The sequence below is a fragment of the Silene latifolia genome, chromosome 7 (assembly GCF_048544455.1).
Source record: "Silene latifolia isolate original U9 population chromosome 7, ASM4854445v1, whole genome shotgun sequence".
Taxonomy (NCBI): domain Eukaryota; kingdom Viridiplantae; phylum Streptophyta; class Magnoliopsida; order Caryophyllales; family Caryophyllaceae; genus Silene; species Silene latifolia.
In genome coordinates this window covers 38,682,481-38,687,675 of record NC_133532.1, presented here as the reverse complement: position 1 = coordinate 38,687,675, position 5,195 = coordinate 38,682,481, and the positions used below count along the sequence as shown (strand labels likewise).

Sequence of the window (5,195 nt, the reverse complement as noted above, 5' to 3'; positions counted from 1 at the left end):
CCTACCCCACAACATCTTACCGGAAACTTTATTGCCAAGTCCGCCTTCATCCAACTAGTTGAGAGGAGCCAATTCGTGGGAATGCCTAGTGAGGACCCTCATTCTCATATGGAAACATTTTGTGATTATTGTGAAGCTATCTCTCAAACGGGCGTGACTCAAGACCAAATAAGATGGGTCTTATTTCCTTTTTCGTTAATCGGCACCGCAAAGCAATGGTTGAAGGGCCTTGATAAGGCCACCCTTGGAATAGATTCTTGGAAGAAGCTAGCTCCAGCTTTCTACCAAAAATTCTACCCACCGGAAAAGACCAATATGCTAAGAGCTCAAATTACGGGTTTTAAGCAAAGGGATGAAGAATCTTTGTATGAAGCTTGGGAGCGGTTCAAAGGTATTTGTCGCTCATGTCCTCACCATGGACTTAGCGAATGGTTTTTAGTGCAACAATTTTGGAATGGTTTATATGAAGATTCAAGGAACATTCTCAATATGGGATCAAATGGAATGTTCACCGAAGTTGATGACAATCAAACATGGAACAAGATTGAGGAAATGGCGGTCCATAATTCGCAATATAGTAGGCCTCGCAAGGCTACTAGAGGAAAGTATGAAGTGGACACCGTTACTCAATTAGGTGCTCAACTTAGTGCTCACATTGACACAATCAACTTGAAGTTTGAACAAGCTATGGCTAGACTTGAGGAAAGCTCAAAATCATCAAAGCACCATGTCAATGCCATGACGGCATCCTCATCAATCCCAAGCGGGATATGTGAGAATTGTGGAACCTTAGGTCATGACTCAAGTGAATGTAGGGGAACAACCGAGCAAGTCAATGCTTTCCAAGCTTACAAAAGCGGTACCCCTTATTCAAATTTTTACAATGAAAACACCAAATTCCATCCAAATCTCTCATACAAAAGCCAAAATGTCCAAAACCCTCAAACAACATACACTCCACCACCCATGAGAAATCAAAACCAAAGACCCTTTTTCAATCAAAACCAAGGTTACCAAAATCAAAATCCATACAATCACCACAATGACCAAAGTTTTGATGTCCAAAAAGCGGTCCTTCAAATGCAAAAGAATCAACAAGAATTTTTCACCCAAATGCAAAAAGATAGCCAAGCAAAAGACACCACCATCAACAACATTCTAGCTCACACCAAGATGTTGGAAACACAATTGACCCAACTAGCATCTTCGAGCTCACAAAGACAAAAGGGGCAATTACCACCTCAAGGTAATCCCCTAGACATGAAACGGTTAGTGCCATTCACTTGAGAAGTGGTACAAGGTATGAAGCACCGAAGGAGCAAGTTGAGGATGAAGTTGTGAGAGCTAGTGAGAATGAAGTTGTGGTGCAAAGTCCCAAAGAAGGGGAATCATCAAAAGAAGAAAGTTCAAAGAAAAATGAAGATAAAGCCAAAGAAAAGGAGCCCATTGTGATTAGACTTCCTTTTCCAAGTCGTCAAGCCAAGCCTAAATTTGATGATCAACTTGGAAAGTTCATGGAAATTGTGAAGAACTTAGAAGTCTCAATTCCTTTCACGGAATTAATCAATCACGTTCCGGCCTATGCAAAGTACATGAAAGATATCCTCACAAAGAAGAAGTCGATCCGGAAACTTGAGACTATCGCCTTCACTAAGGTGAGTAGTGCCATACTTCAAGGGAGTTCACCTCCAAAGCTAAAGGATCCGCGAAGCTTCTCAATACCGTGTACCATTGGCGACACAACGATCAACAAAGCCTTATGTGATCTAGGGGCTAGTGTGAGTGTCATGCCATACTCGGTAAGTAAAAGGTTGGGAATGGGAGAGCTTAAATGTACCAATATCACTCTTCAAATGGCCGATAGATCGACGAAGACACCGCTAGGAATATGGGAAGATGTCCCCGTGCGAATTGGGAAGTTTTTCATCCCGCTGGACTTTGTCATTGTTGATATGGAGGAAGATTCCAACATTCCAATCATCTTAGGAAGACCTTTCCTACACACAGCGGGTGCGGTGATTGATGTGAAGCATGGAGAGCTCACTCTAGAAGTGGGAGATGAAAGCATAACTTTTAATCTTGACAAGACCATGAGAGCTCCTCGTTTGCATGAGCCATGTTTCATGATTGATCATTATAGCCGGAAAGATGAGAAGAAGAGATCGGAACTCCAATGGAGGAAGAAAGTTGAAGATGCTCCATTCAAAGAGCAAGTGAATTGTGACAAGGAGAGCTTGCAAAGCTCATCAAAATCAACCAAGGAAGAAGATGATGGCCTCATTGGCCAAAAGAAGAATTTGGGAGAGTTGTCTCCATCCAAGCAAGAGATTTTCAATGATCAACTCAATGAAGTTTGTGGTCTTTGGGACGACGAATTTGAAGGGATCTTTAATCCCTACATTGGGCATGCCATCGATCATGATCAACAACAAGAACCACGGTCTATCGAGGACCTCTACCATAACAACGAACAAGCTTTTAATTACTTCTTCGAGGTGTTGAGCAACATCAACAACACCTTGAACATGCCTCCTTGACATCTCATCAAGAATGAGAGTTTGGTGGAGTCCTCCCTAAACCACCATTTGTAAATATTTCTAACTCCCTAACTTACATTTAATTTTTGCATTGCATTTTTGTCATTTTTGGATTTATTTTTACTTTGATCAAAATAATTGTCATGAAAAGAGAGAAGTGAGGGAGGGACTAATGATTTTAATTGATGTGTAGTGATTTACCTTAGTGTGGGGATGGGAATTGCCTAGGCTATTCATGCCTTAGTAGTGCCCCCACAATGAAGAACACAAGATTTGAAAGAAAGAAAGAAAGAATGATAAGGGAATGCGTTGGTGCACGGATGGACCCGAATCCGTGTACACAAGGACCAATCCGAGCGGATTCACGAGAATCCGCCCGTCTACAGAGGATCCGAGCGTCCTGCTGAGAAGACGCCCGTCTTGGCCGAGCTGAAAAAACCTGCAAAATTCTTGATCGTTGAAGAATCCGAGCGGATTCCTGGAAAGACGCCCGTCTCACGAAATCCGTCCGTCTTGTGGACAATCCGCCCGTCTTGCGGTGAAGAAAAACAAAGAAAAATCTGCGGACAAGAATCCGTCCGTCTCAAGTGAAATCCGCCCGTCTCGTCTCGGCGAGAATCCGAACGGATTCCCCGAATCCGCCCGTCTCTAGGCGGGATTTTTGAAAATTTGAAGTCAAGAATCCGAGCGGATTGCGCCTAATCCGCACGGATTGTCCCTGCGTCCTAACATTGTCGAGTTCTTTAAATACCCACCCCACCTTCATTCATTCATTCATTCACTCATAAACACTACCCATACCACCAAAACCTTCATCCTCCCCATCTCAAAAACAAAAACCCTCAACAAAACTCACCAAAATCAAATCAAACCATCTTTCAAATAACAAATCAATCACTCCATCTTCATTAATAATCAAAACCAAGACCAAAATCTTCACCTTTGAATTGATTTTTGTTCTCATAAAGGCAAAGCCTTTCACTTTCAAAATCGATTTGGGCATTCTACAAATTGAAGATTTTTGATCTTTTTCTTGGTTAGCTCATCAAATGGCAAGAACAAAGGGAGCAACAAAAGCAAAGGCAAAAGCAACAAAGGCACCAAAGACTACAACTCTCTCTCAAAGGCAAAAAGCTCTACAAATGAAGAAAGCTTTGGCAATGGTGGTATCAACACCAAACTTGGAAGTGCAACAACCTCAACAAATTTCTATGGAAGCATCACCCTCTACTCCGGTAATTAATCAACTCTTGCATTACCCGGAGGTAACATTCATTTCCGACTCCCATAGAAATACATTTGTCAAGTTTGCTATGAAACAAATTCAATCCACAAAATTCATATGCCAAGATGCTTTAGAGAAGTTGGGTATTCTTGAACAAACAAGAGTCTTTTTCAATGCCATGGGTTTAAAGAAATTGTTTGAAATGGAGGAAGTAACATACCCCTCCCTTGTCTTGGAATTCTTAAGTTCCTTGAAAGTGACAAAAGTTGAGAATAGGGAAAATATTGAGTTTCGTCTAGCTAACACTAGTAGACGCATTTCCTTTCCGGAATTGGGTGCAATTTTGGGTCTTAGCGATGAACATAAATTCTATAAGCAATATGGGAAGTATGATCCCGAGCCTCTTTGGGAGGCAATCTCCGGGAAGAAATTTGAAGATTTTAAAGCTTGTCGTGCTCTTTTGGTCCATCATCCGGGCATAAGAATATGGCACAAAGTTGTGGGAAATACCATAATTGCTAGAAAAGACACCAATCATTTCACGGGACTCGATTTTATTCTCCTTGAATCAACTTTGAATATTGGAAGAATTCACACCAAGCCTTACAATTCTTTGAGGCTATTGGTTGATAGATGGCTCCATATAGATAGTGGGAAGAAGGGTCAAACCGTAATTGTTAATGGCGGCCTTGTCACGGTCCTAGCCAAGCACTTTGATCCTAATTTCAATAAGGATAGCAAGTACAAGGCTAAGGATGGTGGCCATCTCATTGATATGTCCACCTTGATTAACAAGTTTAAGTGGGTTGTTCACAATTCCCTTGATACCAAGTATGGGTGGCTTACAAGTGAGGCTCGATCATTCACTTTACCCGCAAAGATTTGCCGTCTTAGTGTCCACCGGACCAACTATTTACTTCCCCTATCCGAAGAAGCCGAGTACATCATTCAACAACAAAAGGGTAATCATGAAACCCCCTCCTCTTCCATTGTTATACCACCTTACCCCTATGATTATGAAGAGTTCAAACCACAAGGAGTTGAAATTGGGAAAGACTATGTAACTCTTCTAATGCAAGCCATGCACAAGCAAGCTCATGAAGATCGGAAGAATGCTTATTTAGCTCAATATCCTCCCCTCCTACATCTAGCTAGGCAAGGACTCCTTGATCCATCTTGTCCTTTGCCTAGTTGGGCGGATAGAGAAGCCTTGTTTCCGGGTGCATCTAGGGAAGTGGTGGAAGACAATGAGGTTGTTGGAAATGATGAGGAGATTGATGATAATATTGAGGAAGAAGCAAGTGGAGATGGTGAAGATGGTGAAGAAAATGATGAGGAAGATGATGATGAAGAAAGCAAAGAAGAAAGTGCCAAGGAAAGTGGCAATGTGACCACTTCTCATGAGGGAAGTGGTGATGATAGTAGCATGATGG

The 5,195-nt window shown here is 41.9% G+C and overlaps 1 non-coding gene across 1 annotated transcript; it reads right to left on the bottom strand.

Annotated features, from left to right (window-relative positions):
• Positions 1–315: 315 nt before the first annotated feature.
• Positions 316–422, bottom strand: LOC141593511 (small nucleolar RNA R71). Its single transcript, XR_012521590.1, has one exon. It is a non-coding gene; the product is annotated as a small nucleolar RNA R71 (small nucleolar RNA).
• Between the last annotated feature and the right edge of the window lie 4,773 nt (positions 423–5,195).